We start from the raw sequence: 18090 nt of genomic DNA, 5'->3' as shown, positions 1-18090 counted from the left end.
ACTATGCAAGGACGACGGACTTTCTCTAGTTTAAATAGTTGTTTTTAAGTTTCTTTACAATGTAACTACGTAATATGATCCTAAGGAGTGCTGTTTGCGGGAACAAACTAGTTTTATTAGATTTCTCAAGTTTTTAACATAATAACTTAATATTCTACTACCATGGCCCCATCTGCCATGGTAATCGAATGAGTTTGATGATGCTATATGTTCATATTGTACTTCATAGTTTAGGAAGTACTTGCAAACTCATCATGTCATTTAGTCTTAACAAAAGTATTGTAGAGGATGTAGGTTTACCCCTGTCTTAATGGAGAAATAAATGTTGGCTCAGAAAGGCTATATTACTTGCTCAGATTACATGAGTAGTAAGTTGTGAGGTTAGAAGACGAGATTTGTCGGTGACTTCACAACACTTTCCAAATTTGTGAAGTGGTGGTAAACTATACACTATAGCCTTGCTGTACTTGGGAAAATAAAAGAAATACTGTCTTCTTTGGTGGAATCTTCTGAATCCACTCTTCATTGAAGAACAAACAGTTGTAGGAAGGAAAAGAGCTTTTCATGGACTTACAGAGCTTTTCTTTATTGGAGGAATGATCATCTTTACTCTTAAATTTATGATTCTAAGAGTATAACATGACTTTGACAACTCTTTATTTTATAGATGATTGAAGTGTATGACTTCTGCCATTTATGAGATAATTCCAATGTGCTGTGCTGAATTTCTAGGTCTCTTGTCATGAACTACTTAAAATATTTTTGTTTTAATTTGAGAAGCATTTCCTTGAGAGGTTGGATGCAGCTTCCATTACTTCGTTTTTATTTATTGTTGTTTTTAAACATCATCATTTAATCCTAGCACATGGCTGTGCCAGCCCTTCATGCTAATTGTGGATAGTGCATGGCAAGGCTAATACTAACACTTTCTGTTGCTTACCATGATGCCACCTAACTCACAACCATGCTTCTTTTGAAGAGTTGGAAAACCACATCCAACTCCCTTAGAGCAGAAATCCCAGCCTGTACCCTAAGATTGGGGCATGCCTGTGGGGTAAGCCCTTTCAGAGATCACAGACCTTGTGGAGAGAATAAAGGTGTACACACTTAGTTCTAGCCCAGTGAGCCAGTGTCAGAGCAAAGGTTTTATTTCCAAGTGCAGCACAGTGTCTACCACTCAATCGTCCCTTCGCACAGGTCTACTCAGACTCAAGACCAAGTCCTAGAAAGAGAGAGGTACTTTAAAAACAGTAGGGAAAAAAATGTTAAGCATTGTTTTCCTGAAACCCCTACGGGATCCTGAGTGCACAACATTGGTGACTTGGGCAGCACTGGCACTTAAAATTTTGGTCATTGTAGGAAATGGCATTCTTGGGCAGTGTCATCTTCAGAGAAGTGGTTGGTGGCTTCCTGGGGGAGTTACAGGCTTTAGAGCCAGGTTCAGTGCTTTTGGCATGAACCCGGGCCCCTTTGGTGTCTACATCAGTAGATTCAGAGGCTGGCATTGTTGTGCAGAGTGGAATAATGAGAATGTGGAGGCTGACAGGGTGATTATGGTTTTGAGAGTCAGTGAGACAAACCCTGGAACTGAGGAGCTGGTCTTCCTTGTGTAGTTGAAGTTTCTGCAGTTATGGGTGTGGGGTGTAAGGCCAGACAAGGAATGGTTTTTAACGTTTTCTGGGGTCTTAGCTTTCACTTAAATGGCTGGGATATAAGGGTTTACACGAATGATAAGATGAGATTCATCTTGTTTCATGGAAAATTATTCATTTTACCAAAGAAGTATCAACAGGATTAGTAAGCTTTTGGATATTTAAAATATGAGTTTATTTAGGACAAAAATATTTTAAATGTTTTGTTTTAAGTGATATCTGCTTTTAGACCAATATAACCATTCAGAATAGATATATAATATCTATTTTCAGCTTCTGGCAAAAGAATTTTTTAACATGAATCCTTCATCTGGATCCCATTTATGTTGCTCAGTGTTTTAAAGCACTTATTATCTCATGGCACACCATATCTTACTTATTTGCCACGTTTATTGTTTATCTGTCTTCTCGTGTAGAAAGTTAGCTCCACAGGGCAGGCATTTTGTCTGTTTTGTTCACTGATATGTCCCAAGAACCTAGAAGTGCCTGGATATGGTGACCACTAAATAATGACTTGTTGATTCTTTAGTCAAGAATCTGCCACTTCACTGCTATGAGCTAGGAAGTATTGTAATTGTTTTGTGAGGAATAGGTACTGAAGAACAGGGGCCTGGATAATTATTTTATAATATTGATAATTGGACAAAGTATGGGAGAAAGCATGGTAGTGGGAGGCCACTTCTGAATTTGTAATTTTCATCTTATATTTTTGCCGCTTGTGCCAATCCTGCTCCAACTAGTCCCTAAAGTAGATCCTAATGAGATAACAGCTCATATATTCCCATCTTTCCCTTTTCTATTCCTCTAGATTGGCTGATTGTTTTATACCCTTGTTACTTAGCGGAAAAAAAGTGTAAGGGTTAACAAATGAGAAATGACTGGTAAAAGAAAAAGAAAGGGAATGGCCATAAAATGAGCTGTGAATAGTAGAAAAATGTTGAGTTCTATATGCTTATTAAGAGTGGGTGCGTATTTAATTCTAAACTTCCTTAGTAGTCATTGCGAAAAAAGCAGCTTGGTTAGTTTCTTGATTTAAAGCATTTATAAATGTTAAAAGAAATTTATTTGGGAGGCCATTAGGCTGAGATGGCTCCAGCACCTTGGGTTCCTACGTAAGTAAACGAAGTTTACCAGTGTTAATAGTAAAATGAAACAAACATAATCAGCCGAAATCATCAACTAACCACTAACTAGGGACTTTCCACCAATTGTATCCAATAAGGCAAACACCCAACTGTAGCCAATCAAGTAATTTCTTAGTTTTGCTTCTGCAGTCAGCCTGTGTAAGCCTGCAGCTCACATCGCACAGCTGAGTTCTCTGAACCTCCTCTGGTTCCAAGTGATGCCCAATTCATGAATTGTTCATTGCTCAAATAAAATCTGTTGTATTTAATTTGTCTAAAGTTTTTATTTTAACATAAATAAGATACAACCACATGTTAGGAGCATCAATACAATTTATTTATTTATACTAGGACCAAAAATAAATCCCTCTCAAGGGTTCTCATGAAAAAGACACTGTGATAGATGTCATGAGCAATGTCTTCTAAGCATCTTTACAGGGTTATCACATCACTTCTCTGATGCTTTTATCGATGGTAAACCTTAGTTTACCTCATATACAGAGATGGTAATTTGGGAGTACAGATGGGAAGGTATATTGCCTTTTGTACTCTGGCATAATAATGATGAAAACTTTCATGGATTTTATGCTCTTTGCATTGTTCTTAGTAATTCTATTGACTCATTAAACTCTTATAAACATGCTGTGAGGTAAATAGTATTATATTAATCACATTTTATAGAGTGAAGAAACTGAGGCAGAGAGAAATTAAGTACTTGTCACACTGGAAGTGTGTGGGGATTTGAAACTAGGCAATTTGATTACAAAGTTTGCACTCTTATCTTATGTCAAAAGGATACTACACAGTGTCCTTTTCATGAAAATCCTTGAGAGGGACTTCTTTCTGGTCCTCGCATAAATAAATGAATTGTGTGATGCTCCTAAACGTTTGGTTTTGCTAGATGCCTTTCTGGAATCCAAGGCTAGATTTTAGAGGATCCAGAAGAGAAATGAACATTTTTTCAGAAAATTGTCTGTTGTAGGTTACTTAGAAGTTATTGGGCAATTGTGAGAGATTTTGCTCTCTGGAAAATCCCTGAAGTCTAGCTATTCTGTGTTACTAATGCTAGAGGCAGCACAGTGTACAATGAGGGGTGTGAATTTCAGTCAGACTTGCCTGGATTCCAATCCTAGTTCTACCACTTACTAGATTGGTGATCTTGGGAAAGTTACTTCACCTTGTATGTCAAACTTGAGGTTTGGTTCGTATCCTCTGCTTGGTACATCATCATAGTTGGTATTTCTAGGCATTTCTCTAGAGAGACCAAATATTTTGTTTTTAATAATGTGGAGAAAAAATTTAACCAAGACATCAGATGATTCCTGAGACCTACAGAAAAATTTTGTGATGTAGGTGTGTCCTTATGTGGGCAAGTCTATTTTTTTGTGTGTGTGATACAGTTATTGAAATCATAGGATATATTTTGGGTCTATTTCTTCATGGAATAAACATGATGGTTTATTTTCACTAATAGTATTTAGCAGTTTTAAGTACAGGATATAACAAAGGGCAATAATATCTTGGTTAGAGAATATACTTTTTTAAAAAACAACATTATGTGATCATAGATTTTGTGCATTGGGAAAATTAGGATTTATGAAGGAAGGATTTGACTTCAGTCACAGAGATGGATTTGACAGCCTTTTTCCCCTCCACCTCCCCCACGCAATTCTCTCTGAGATTTATCCTCCCACTTGTCGAGCTCACCCAAGCCTATTGACTGAGCCAAGAAAACATACTCCACTGTCCTCCTCCTTTTCTGACTCATGCCAAAAAGTCATGTAGCAATTCAAACATTTCTGAAATTACAAAACATAATGTAGAAAACTTTCTTATCTCCGACTTTAAAATCTTTTTTATTATTTTGATATTTGCATAGGATTTTAGATTAATTTCATTTCTTCAGAGACTCTCCCTGACAATTCAATAAACACCTGTTGACTCAATCACATCACAATGTTTTGTGCATTTTAGCAGTGTTTGTCTATTTACTGTTTATTCTTCTTAGATTGTAAGTTCTGTGAAAATAGGGACATTACATGTCTCTCTTTTTTTTTTTTCCAAGACCGAATCTCACTCTGTTCCCCAGGCTGGAATGCAGTGACTGGATCTCGGCTCACTGCAAGCTCCGCCTTCCTGGTTCACACCATTCTGCCTCATCCTCCAGAGTAGCTGGGACTACAGGCACCCGCCACCACGCCTGGCTAATATTTTGTACTTTTAGTAGAGACGGGGTTTCACCGTGTTAGCCAGGATGATCTCGATCTCCTGACCTCATGATCCACCCATCTTGGCCTCCCAAACTGCTGGGATTACAGGTGTGAGCCACCACGCCCGGCCGCATGTCTTGTTTTAAACTGTGTCTCCTAAAGGTAATGGCACATAGTAGGAATTAATAACTATTTTCAAATGGATGAGTCTTTCTAAAATCCTCATGCATTTTACTTCATTTAAATTGAGTCTCCTTAGTTCCAGCTCTGATATTCTAGTTAGTCAGTTTTCTCTTTGTGCCATTCTTTTTGCTGTCCTTCACATTTGCTCACATGTTATCATTGTTCATTTACCCAGATCCAGTGTCTCTGGGTTCATTTCTAATGTTGCCACCATCTTCCCCCACCAGCCTTTCTTTCCACAGGTGTAGACTTGCCACCATCTTTTTGTGTAATGTTGACTGAGTTAGTATTTGATAATCTCATTTTTATTTTTTTAATTGTGAATATTTTCCATTTGACTGACTCATAGTGGTGTTGTACAAATTATTAATGACATCTCTTATTTACTTTCAAAAATCATATCTTCAGAGTTCCCTGTCGAGATTAATGATTTTGCATTGTTTAAATATTCATAGTGTCATTGGTACTGTGATTCAGAAAACATAACTTTTTTTCTCTTTTTTTCCCTCCTAAATTTTAGTATTTCACAAAGGTATTCAGTGGTAGTAGAACTAAGGAAAGGAAATTCGGTAGGTAAATGGTTTACCACTAATAATTGGAATTAAATATACTGACTTTAAAATTTTTTACTTAAATCAATATTGTTTTTCTTTTTTAATAGTAAAATTATGACTAGTATTTTGAGTGCTCATTACATTTTCAAAGTGCCTCATCTTGCTGTTCAGTTACTGTGTAAAAAGCAGGACAATGTAATATTGTCTTAAAACTGAGCCACAGTGTATTTTTCAAAGCCAAGGTTTTAAAGTGATATTAATTTAAAAATTAAAGTGAAACTGATTTATTTTGGGTCTTGATATCTCAAAGTTGTTAGAATTATGTGTGTATTCTGTAAAAGACTTAGAAACATATTTTCAATGACAGAGGCAAGTGTTTTTGGAGGTGTCTGAAATTTCTACATTTGTGGTTTAAAAAAAGACTATTGGCTCTCTAAACAAGAACAATGTATAAACAATACATTTATTAGTAAGTTTTCCAGGAACATAGCTCATTCTAGCATAGAGAAGAGTGGGATGTGGTCCCTGCCCCTATAATTCATAGTTAAGATGTCAGTTAACATGAAGTTCAACCCAGCTGAAGGAACTTCACCTCATGCCCACGTTCTTTTTTCTACCTTACATCTCTTTTTTAAAAAAGAAAATTATGCTCTAAGTGATAGCTTTTATCAGTTGTCACGTTAAAAAAAAATCCAGACACTTTGCTTTACAAAGTCATTTTAATCTTACTCCTTTACATGCATTCCTGGTGTATGGTAAGTGCTATTTAAATATTGAATGAGTTGAGTGAGTGAGTGAGTGAGTGAATGAGTGAATGGTTGGTGAACAACTAGTTATAGTAAATTCTTTGTTATTCAACCTGACCAGATGTATTTTCATGGAAAACCAAATATTTTATCTGAGAAAATTAGCGTGTTCATCACACCAGTTAACATAACTAATTGAATAGCTGAAGGTTGTCCTCTTTGCCATAGACATTGATATTAGTAACAAGACAAGGGCATTTCACATACTACTCTTGCTCTACTTTGATTCCACAACAGAAGACATTCTTATATCTGAGAGCCCATTAGATGATAGTGAGAAAATACAATTATGGGATAGACATTTGCATATAGCTGTCATTGATTTCTTAAACTCAAGAAAGCCTTGTAATACAAGTTTGAACCAAAAAAAAGAACTTCTCACAAAGCTGTAATTCTGAATGTTTTATAAGTTAGGTTAGAACTGTGACCTGATCTAAACATAAAGTGGTTAAATTTCTAATTTAAAACATGATATTTAAAATTTTATTATTAATAATGGAAATATATATATGGGTCAGACTCACATGGTCTCTGTTTGATGATAAGGGAGACTTCAACAGGCTGAGTAGGACTGGGAAGAAGCCAGGACCAGCTTGGGTTCAGGCAAAGGAAACAGACTGAGCTGTCTGCATGAGAGGAGATGTCAGTAGCCCTATACACCTTGTTCCTGTAGTATTATGAATTTGGGCTGAATTTACCTGGTGTCAGTGGCTAGGAGAAGTGTTTTGAGCATTTTTAAAAATAAGTTTGGTGACTTTTATGACCAGAAATATGCCATAGGAACTTAACTCTTGTTTTTATGAATTAGCCTATGGTAAAATTGAAACTGCCTTTGCAAAGAATATGACAGCAAGAGAAATTTGTGATGGCTAACTCCATCTTGCTTCTAGTCTCACGGGCTGGCTGGACTCACTTACTCCTAGGTGTAGGCCCAGCTAACCGTGGGAGGAATTAAGCTAAAGTCAAACTTTGAAGCAAGGATCATAATTGCCACTCACTAAAACTGACGCTTCCTTGTTCAGGGACTGAAACTACCTTTTGTAAGACTAATGAAAGCCCACAAAACTAGGATTGTGAGAGGGGCCTGAATTCTGCAAAGAGTTAAGCATAACTTGCCTTTCTATAATCATTTACTGCACTGTAGTAAATGGATCACCACAAGGTGATCACAAGATTTGTGACTTCCCCAGTTGTTCCCATAGATAACATCACTATTGTAGAACCTAAGATTGATCTTTTGAGATGTTTTTCAGACCTTTGTATTCTGGTGACCAATTGACTCCACCAGGACCCATGACTCATGATTCAGCCAGGCCTATGGCCCCCACCCAGAGACTGTCCCAGCACATAATGATTGTTTTCCACAACCCTGTGATTTCATCCTCAACCAATCAGCAGCACCCCTTCCCTGGTCCCCTGCCTGCCAACTTATCCATGAAAACCCTAGCCTCTAAGTTCTTGGGGAGGCTGATTTGAGTAATAAACTCTTGTCCTCTCACTTGGCTAGCTCTACATTAACTAAACTCTTTGTCTACCACAATACTGCTGTCTCAGTGAATTAGTTTTGTCTGTGCAATATGCAAGAAGACCCCATCAGGTGATTACAAATTTGATTCATTATACATTGTTTCCAAGAATCTATCAACAATGTTATGTGAGAACTTACTTTATTTACTTCCATATTTCTCAGTAACATACTTATGTTACCAGTCTTGGGTTTTGATGTTTGAGTTGCTTGGTTTCCCATGAAAAAAGATGAAAATTTAGCTTTCTTGCCAGGTGTGTTGGCTCATACCTGTAATCCCAGCACTTTGGGAGGCTGAGGGAGGAGGATCACTTGAGGCCAGGAGTTCAAGATCAGCTTGGCCAACATGGCAAAACCCTGTTTGTACTAAAAATACAAAAATTAGCTGGGTGTGGTGGCACATTACTGTAATCCAAGCTACTCAGGAGGCTGAGGCAGGAGAATTGCTTGAACCTGGGAGGTAGAGGTTGCAGTGAGCCAAGATTGCACCACTGCACTCCAGCCTGGGCAACAGAGTGAGACTCAAAAAAAAAAGAAAGACAATTTAGCTTTCTTCATTCATTCCCTAAAATCACCCCATCATACATACAGGCTTCCCATCCCTCCATTCTCTGAATTAGTTACGCTGATACTTTGGTTGGATCATTATTTCATTTTTATATGATTATGACAATGTAAATGTTATTATATAATCAAAATATGATTACTTTTCCTTTCCTGCACTACTTTTGTTTTTCATTAATAGTTGTTTTTTTTTTTTTTAAACTTAGATTTTTTATTGTTATCAACAATTCAATCCTCCAAACTCTCCTCTCGCTATAAATTGGTAGAAACCACGTTAGGTTTTCTGTCTGTTTCACCTTCTGGTCAGTCTCTCTGGATCTTTCTGAACTCCTCCAGTTTGCCTGTTTTTAATAATTGCAGTTTGGGAACTTCCTTCACTATCACCTGAGAATTCCTATCATCTCTTTCTGTGTTGAATCCTTGGTGTCCTGAATCACGTCTTCCTTTTCTCAATATATACTCCCTTGTTTAGGTGGAAAACATCCTTTAAATAGCTTCCTGGGAAACAATGCCTGGGAGATAATTGCTCGTACTTTGCAAGTCTGGAAACATCTTTATTCTATTTTTAGACTTTAAAAAATTGATAATTTGTTTGGATATGGAAGACTACAGTGGAAAAAATTGTTTTACTTTTCTTTCCTTCATTTTTTTTTTTTTTTTTTTTTGCTTAGATAATTCTCTGTTCTGTTTAAAATTTTGGTGATGCTTGGGTATTCACTCATATTAAAGAGAAAAAAAAAGCTGGCTGGAAGCTCTGAGCACATGGGCAGGCTTATTATATAGTGATTACCCCATAAAGTGATCTGGTTGAGCCATTTATTTGGGAAACCTATGATGTCAGACTTCTTAGGTTTGGTGATGACTTAATTATATTCCCCAGAGAGTAATCTTCTAATTTCCCTGGGTGATATAAACCTAGCTGCTGGCATTCTGGAAGTTGAATGGAACATGAAAGCTTAGAGGCTCCACATTTTCTGTGTAAACTTTCCCTTTCTTTGTTTTTCAGATGGCACCTCCCTCCTCCACTGAACCTGGCATTCCTCAGTCTAGAGATACTTATGTTTTCTCCAGACAGCAAATATCCATTCTGTCACTGGGATGAGATGGACAGTAACCATGTAGTGCAGATTAGGGGAAGGGACCTAGGAGTTCAAACTGCTTTTTAAATAGAATTTTTTCTCCTAGTTTTTCTATTGTCAACTGTCTTAGCCAGCTTGGGCTGTTATAACAATAACAAACTACCATAGACTGGGTAGCTTAAACAACAAACGTATTTCTCACAATTCTGAAGCCTAGAAAGTCAAAGATCAAGATGCTGGCAGATTCAATGTCTGGGGAAGACCTGCTTCCTAGTTTCCAGATGACCATCTTCTTGTTGGATTCACAAATTGTGGAGAAAAGAGAGAAGAAGCAAGCTCTATTTTGTCTCTGCCTTTTTTTTTTTTTTTTTTTTTTGAGACGGAGTCTCACTCTGTGGGTCAGGCTGGAGTGCAGTGGCCGGATCTCAGCTCACTGCAGGCTCCGCCTCCTGGGTTCACGCCATTCTCCTGCCTCAGCCTCCCGAGTAGCTGGGACTACAGGTGCCTGCCACCATGCCTGGCTAATTTTTTGTATTTTTAATATAGATGGGGTTTCACTGTGTTAGCCAGGATGGTCTCGATCTCCTGACCTCGTGATCCTCTCGCCTTGGCCTCCCAAAGTGCTGGGATTACAGGCGTGAGCCACCGCGCCTGGCCTTGTCTCTTCTTATAATAGCACTGATCCCGTCATGAGTGCTCCACTGTCATTATCCAATTATCTCCCAAAGGCTCCACCTCCCAATACCATCACATTGGATATAAGAGTTTGAACACTTGAATTTTGGGGGAGAGACATTAAGTCCACAGCATGAACCTCATGCTCATACTATTGGTTCCTGAGTCTTTTAGATATATATTCCTTGATGCAAATTGAGTTTTTTCTTTGAATTGCCCATTGCCAGGTTGGAATTTGCCTTTCTTATCTCCTGTTGAGTCAGTTATTATGCATCTATCTGTTCTGTTCTCTATTTTCAATAAGTTTTATGTTTTTAATTTCTTCTCTTGTTCTCTTTGATCTTGGGAGTTTATTGTTGTTTTTTCATCTCTTTACCATAGTTTCAGTGAGGTTATTTCCTCAAGAGAAAGATGAAAAAAATATTTTAAATTAACGGTTCCTTAAATCAGGGTATGTGTTGCATTCAGTGTAAACATTTGAATGGACATGTGTTCAAGCTGCCATTTTTAACCAGAATCCTTTTGGTAAGTGTATTAGTCCATTTTTACACTGCTGATAAAGACATACCTGAGGCCAGGCGCGGCAGCTCATGCCTGTAATCCCAGCACTTTGGGAGGCTGAGGCAGGTGGATCACCTGAGGTCAGGAGTTTGAGACCAGCCTGGCCAACATGGTGAAACCCCATCTCTACTAAAAATATAAAGATTAGCTAGGCATGGTGGTGGGAGTCTATAATCCCAGCTACTCAGGAGACTGAGGCAGGAGAATTGCTTGAACCTGGGAGGCAGAGGTTGCAGCGAGCCAAGATTGCACCACTGCACTCCAGTCTGGGCAACAGAGCAAGACTCTATCTCAAACAACAACAACAAAAAAATATATACCCCCCCAAAAATTGTCTGGGCAATTTACAAAAGACAGACGTTTATTGGACTTATAGTTCCATGTCACATGGCTGGTGAGGCCTCACAATCATAGTGGAAGGTGAAAGGCACATCTCATATGGTGGCAGACAAGCAAAGAGAGCTTGTGCTGGGAATCCCCCCTTTTTAAAACCATCAGATCTCATGAGACTCACTATCACAAGAACAGCATGGGAAAGACCTGCCCCCGTGATTCAGTTATCTCTCAGTGGGTCCTTCCCACAACACTTGGGAATTCAAGATGAGATTTGGATGGGGAAACAGCTAAACTGTATCAGTAAGTTTCATTTTTATACCCCTTTCACTAATTAAGAAATTGAGATGTGGAGAAATGTAGTAACTTCATGAAGGTCACGGAAGCACTACTGAAGCCAGAATATAAACCTCTTCCTCCAACAGTCTTCTTCCAGAACCCTCTCTTCTTACCTGTATACTATGCTGCATCTCCAGGTAGTACAGGTTTCTCATTTTACAAAAGCATAGCTTGGAGGTCTCCATATCTTTCAGTGTGTGGTGCTTCTCATTTGGAAAGCTTTCTTGTTTCTCTCCATCCTTTAGTGCTCCCCTACTTGGTCTTTACCCAGTATTCTAAACCACATGCCTCTCCTTTGATAGGATAATGTGGTGCAGCAGAATGTAAGAGTGGGGTTTGAGTCTCAGCTTCAGCAGCTGCCAGTTTTACCTTAAGCATTTCAGCTTGCTGAGCCTCTGCTTTTTCTTCTGGGAAAAAAGCTCATTTAATTATTTAATGCTCGATAGTTGTAAGAATTAAGTGTAATAGCACGTGTGCATACATACACCTAGCCCATATGTAGGCACTTAAAAAACAGTGTTTCCCCAGTTCTAATGTTTCTTGCAGATGTAAGAAACACATCAAGTTTTTCAAGGCAAAAAAAAAAAAAAAAAAAAAAGCACATTAAGGTATATAGTGATTTAAAATACAACTCCAATTCTAGACATTTTAAAATGAGGAAAATTTGTACATCTCTTGATAGAAGAAAAGCAGAATGTCTTATACTGTTAGGGTAACTGCAAATGTGGATGTTACACCTTTGATTATAAGCTCTTTGATTTATGCCAAAGATTATAAGCTCTTTGAAGACAGAGACTATTTTTAATCTTTTTATGTCACTCCTGGTATCTAGTTCAGTGATTAATGGAAATGTATTAAGTGCTTAGCACATATTTGATGAATGAACAGTCTATATATTAAAATTCAAAAGTAAGAGCATTTCTCTGTTTGAAAATGGAGTCTGGATTACATCTAGATCATAAATTTGGGAACTCTAAATTGCATATTTGCTATTTGCTAGAAGGCAAAAATTAATCACTGGAGAATGGTCATTTGCTATTGGATTAAGAACTTTTTAATATAGGACTTTCTAATTAAGTAAAATAATTACATAAGTGTAGCATGTTGATTTTGTCATATCATAAAGTAACATGTTATTTATCATACAAATAATTTCTATACTAGCAAAACATTCAAGATCTACATTGTGTCATCTATAAAGATGAAGGTGAATAATTTAATTTAATTTTAACTGGTGTGAAAGCTTTAAGAAATTCCTCAATAAAAAATTTTTCATAGCAATATTTTTAAAAAGCACCTCAGGATGTTATAATTGCAGGTTAGGTTATTTTGACAAGACTGTGTAACCGATCCATGCATTTTATGTTTCTATTCATAGAGGAGTGATGGAGCTAAAAATTAAATTAAAATAAGAGCTGAAAAGGCGTGTGCTAATGTGACTGGAAGAACTTACACATTATATTTTAGTTTGGTTCCCAAGGTCTCCAGCTGTATTCATGAAGGTGACTAGGTATCTTATCCTTATTCTTATATAAAGAAACTTTTAATATTTAGTGTAACATTATTTTAGGGAATACATTTCATAATACAAACTAAAACATCATGATTCAATATGTGTAAATAATCTGTCATGCTCCTCATTTTTAAAACAGAATTACATTGTACTTTTACTTTATCTGCTTTGGAGGATTGTGTAAGAATAATGGTAATCCTTGAGGATTTAAAACAGTGAGCAAGATAGATGTGGGTCCTGCCCATATAGACAGGATGACCAGATAATTTATCATCCAAACTGGGAAACAAAAGAGAACAAATGGGATGTGATTAGTAAATTGCACTGGGACAATATGCAAAACGTAACCATTCCAGAATGATCACCCCACTTAAAGAACTTATTGCCTAGGGAAGGGTTATGGGTAGAAATGAAACTAGGGCAGTAGATCCCCCGCCCCAACAAGTAATAATATAGAGTGCTGATTATGCTGTGAGTGGGGATCTATAGGTACTATTGGATCATATAGGACAGTAATTAACTGTGACCTGGGAGGATCAGGGAGGGCTTCCCAGAGGAGGTGACATCTGAAACCTGCAGGATGAATAGGGGTTAACCAGGCAAAAAGGAGGGGTAGAAAGTTCTAAACAGTGAAGATGACAGTTACTGGTACTCTGAGGGGAGAGAACAGTTGAGTGTGATGAGTATGTCTGTATGACTGTAACCAGAAGAAGAAGGATCAAGTGGTAAAACACAAGGCTGGAAGTATTGGCAGGGGTACTATTTTAAGAAGTTCAACTTTATCACAACAGCTTTAAGCAGGGCAGTGAGATGATCAAGTGGGCCAAGAGCTATTGCCTGTATTCATTTGACCATCATGTATCCAGTTATCTTGGCTAGAAGTGGGCCTTCACATCTCTCAGCACATGGAACTAGTCAGTGTTTCCCTTTCCCTCTGTGGGTAGATCCAGCAGCAGGACTGTACTGGAAAGAATTCAGAAAGGGTCATGTCTGACAGACAAGTGGGTTACCCATGGAAGGTAGCTTGGTAGAAGGAGTGCTGAGGGAAAAAAAATCTCCCTAAATTATGCAGAAGGCATGCAGGTGCACACACAGCTTGGCCTCAGGGATGGAGTGTTGGGAGGTGATGGTGCTTCAAGCACATAGCTGTGCGTCTACACTTTGGACCCTCATCCCTCTCTGCTTGGGCCCCCACAGTACTTATGAAAGGTGGAAGGGAGTGTTCTGATAAAACAAGCAAACTATATGCCTGGATGTTGAAAGCAACTTCCCAGAGGAAATTTCTTCCAAGAGTGGTGGGGTTTAGTGCCTAGAGAAAGAGGAACATTGATTGGAAAGTGAAAGCTGGGGGCCAGATGCTCTGCGAGGACAGTAGTGGAGAGGCCACTGTCTCAGGCCCCAGGAGGCCTCCACCATCATGGATTGCTTAGCATGCCTGTGGTCCAGCTTTGTCTGAGCAGAGCACAGACCATCCCAGATCTGGAGGTAGTGTGGTCTGCAGGTCTGGCACAGCCTCTGAGTCATAGTAGCTTAGAAGAGACTGGCAAGGGGCTGTCATAACCAAGTACCACAGGGTGGCTTGAACAACACAAATTTATTTTCTCACAATTCTGGAGGCTACAAGTCTGAGATCAAGGTGATAACAGGATTGATTTCTTCTGAGGCCTCTCTCCTTGGCTTGCAGATGCTGCCTTCTCCCTGTGTCCTCACGTGGTCTTTCCTTTGTATCCGCGTATGTTTTCATCTCTTCTTAGAAGTATGCCAGTCATTTTGGATTAGAGCCCACCCAGTAACCTTTTAACTTCGATTATCTCTTTAAAGGCCAAATCTCCAACACAGTCACATACAGTCACATATTGGAAGCCTCAACACATGAATTTTGGGGGGACACAGTTCAGTCCACATCAGGACCTCCTTGGGAGACACCAGCATGTGGTGGTTGCAGGTTTTGATCCTTGGCCTTTGGTTTCTGTGGATCAGGAAGGCCTAGGAGCATTTGAATCATCTTCAAAACAAGGCCAAGTCTGTTATGGTCCTATTTTTCATTTCTAGTGACAGAGGTATTACCTTACATAGTCTGTGTGCATCTTAGATGGTTGGAAACCTCCTTTGTACTGATTCAAAGTTGCCTTAACTCACCTGCCCTGGTACTAGGTGCCTGAGGCTGTTGGTCTTTGGTCTCTTTAGCACTTCAGGGTATAACCGTGTCCTGGAATAGGTTCCCTTTTTTACTATTAGGTGTGGTTAAGGGTGTGGACTCTGGAGTCAGTCTGTTGGATTTGAAGCCTAATTTCACTATTCATTACTTGTGTGTCTTTCAGTAAATTCCTTGACCTCATTATGCCTTATTATCCAGATCCAAACACAATGGGGATAGTAAATAAGGTAGGGAAAAGTGTCCACTGTGCTGGACACTTATTAAGTGTTTAATTAAGGTCCTATCATTTTCATCATTGTTATAGCTAACACCATTGTTTCCTTTTAACAAGACACTGAGAAAGGCCTGCTCTGCCACTCACATGATGACCTGTGCAGGAGGAAGAGGACTAGCATTTTCCCTGTTCTTACTGAACAATTCTTGTTTACTGTACTTTTTCTGGTCATCTTTCCATAACTTGTCTTTTCCATGTAGAACCCCCAAACCCCTTTACCTTTGATTATCCTAAGATCGTATGTAAGGCCAAGTTCTAACCACTCCTTTGAGTTACTCATCACTGGGGGCTCCCACATGTATGTATGTTGAACATGTTAATAATAATTTGTTTTTCTCTTTAAAAATTATAAGGTATTATTGGAGTATTATACTCAAACATTATTAAACAAATATGTGATAATAGCAAGAATAAACCAGTGTTGGCAAAAAGTGTCAAACTCTGTAAAATATTTTGAAGGGATTTATTCTGAGCCAAATATGAGTGACCAGTGGCCTCCGACACAGCCCTCAGGAGATCCTGAGGACATGTGCCCAAGGTGTTCAGGATACAGCTTGGTTTTATACATTTTAGGGAGACATAAGACATCAGTCAGTACATGTAAGATGTACATTGGTTTGGTCTGGAAAGATGCGACAGCTGGAAGCGGGGGCTTCTGGGTCATAGGTAGATTCAAAGATTTTCTGATTGGCATTTGGTTAAAAGGGTTTAATTATTGTCCAAAGGACTAGAATCAACAGAAAGGAATATCTGGGTTAAGGTAAGGGGTTGTGGAGACCAAGGTTCTCATTACACAGAAGTAGTCCCCAGGTAGAAGCTTCAGAAAGAATACATTGTAAGTCAGTTGTTTCCTGGATCAGGAAAAAAATGAAGGGCAAGGAAGGGGATTCTCTTCAGAATGTAGATTTTTGTCCACAAGAGTCAGCTTTGGAGGACTATTTCAAGATATGGCAAAGAACATGTATTTGGGGTTGAAATATTTTGATTTCTTTCTTTTTCTGCCATGTGATGTTATGCCAGCATCAGGTTGGAAAGCAAGCAACATTATATAGGGTTAAATAAAACCCCTTGGATGAGACTTTATGGTTTGTAGGGCATGACTCCCCATACCCCTTTAGATAGTAATTTGGGCAAGAGAAAAAAATGGTCAGAGTTGAGTTCTTCGCCAGTCTCTTATATGTTGGTAGGATTGGTATCCATCCACATAATTAAGGTAGCTTAATTTTTAGTATCTTATGTTTATTGATTATATTAAACTAACTTGGCTTATCTAGTCCCTCTTTCTTTGTATGTCATCAAGACCTATAGGACACTTACTTTTTTCCTCCCCCTTTTGTTACTGGCCAGGCTTGTTCTGCCTGTATGCAGCAAGCCAATCACTGTGGTGACAGTTTTTGCAAAAAAGAAAAGATTTTATTCACAAGGCTTCAATGTGCAGGGCCAGGGAAATAAATCTCAGATCCACCTCTCTGAAAATGGGGCTTGGAGGTATGTGTGTGACAGAAAGTGGGGTGGTCTAAAGTATAGGGAAAGATGATTGGTGAGTCGGAAAGGTGAGGTAATTAGGGCTTCTGCACAAGGGTAATTAAGCTGTATGGTTCTTCATAGGATATATGTGTAGAAAATGGTGGCACTAGCGTAATCTGATAATGGAGTTTTCGGCTCTCTGATATCAAGAAGTTCCCTCTTCAGGCAGCTGTTGCAGGCCCAACCTGTGCAACCAACTTGTGAAGGTCTCATCTGGCTTGAACCAGACAAAAGCTGCCCCCTAGTTTCTGAAAAATAACTATAAGCACCGTTACTACCGTGACCCATTGTCAGAGATGTTACCCATAAGGTAGCGAGTGGGAGTTTAGTTATGTATTGTTCGGTCATGTGACTTGCTAGTGGGGGTTTTAAGATCAACTAGAAGTAAGTAATTAAAACCTAGCCAGCTAGTTTGGAGGGCTTAATCATGTTTCACTTGCGCACTATTACTGTTTAATAATATATTTATTTTGTCTGTGTAAATATATTTTCAAGTTTGACTTAAAAAAAAAAAAAAAAACCCCAACGCGAGACTACCAACATTTAAACATTTTAAAAAAAAAAAAAAGAATAAAAAGAGGTTAGATCCCATCAATCCTATGTACCAGATTATATTTGAAGAGACTTACCAGAAATGGAGGACATTCCACTAATGAACATTTCCTAAGGGTGAGGGTGGTAAATAATTTCAATTATGTGAAAAAATTGCTATATTTTAAGAAATGTTTGCTGTGTTTCTGGGGGTAAATGCCCAGCTTCCTCTGGAGAGCTTGGAGAAGGGGGTCTGAGTCTTCACCAGCTGTAAAGTTGTCTTGAGAACAGTCCTTGAAGGATTACTGCTATACACATTTTTGGTATTACAAACACTAGTATTTGGCATATGAACTACATTACCAAAAAGTGAAACAAAAGAAAACATTCAGAGATTCCTGTCACTGGATCAAATCACTACATGATTCATATTTGTATTCTATAACAAAACAAGACACACAATGATGTTTACTATGACCCTG

General features: G+C 38.4%; 1 protein-coding gene across 2 annotated transcripts in view; it reads left to right on the top strand.

The window, feature by feature from the left end:
* KLHL32 (kelch like family member 32) overlaps positions 1–18090 on the top strand; it is a 259608-nt gene that overhangs the window by 48584 nt on the left and 192934 nt on the right. The window lies entirely within an intron of this gene.

This window comes from Piliocolobus tephrosceles, chromosome 5 (genome assembly GCF_002776525.5).
Source record: "Piliocolobus tephrosceles isolate RC106 chromosome 5, ASM277652v3, whole genome shotgun sequence".
Taxonomy (NCBI): domain Eukaryota; kingdom Metazoa; phylum Chordata; class Mammalia; order Primates; family Cercopithecidae; genus Piliocolobus; species Piliocolobus tephrosceles.
Note: the sequence above shows the minus strand (reverse complement) of the source record. Positions and strands in the feature narration are given on the sequence as shown.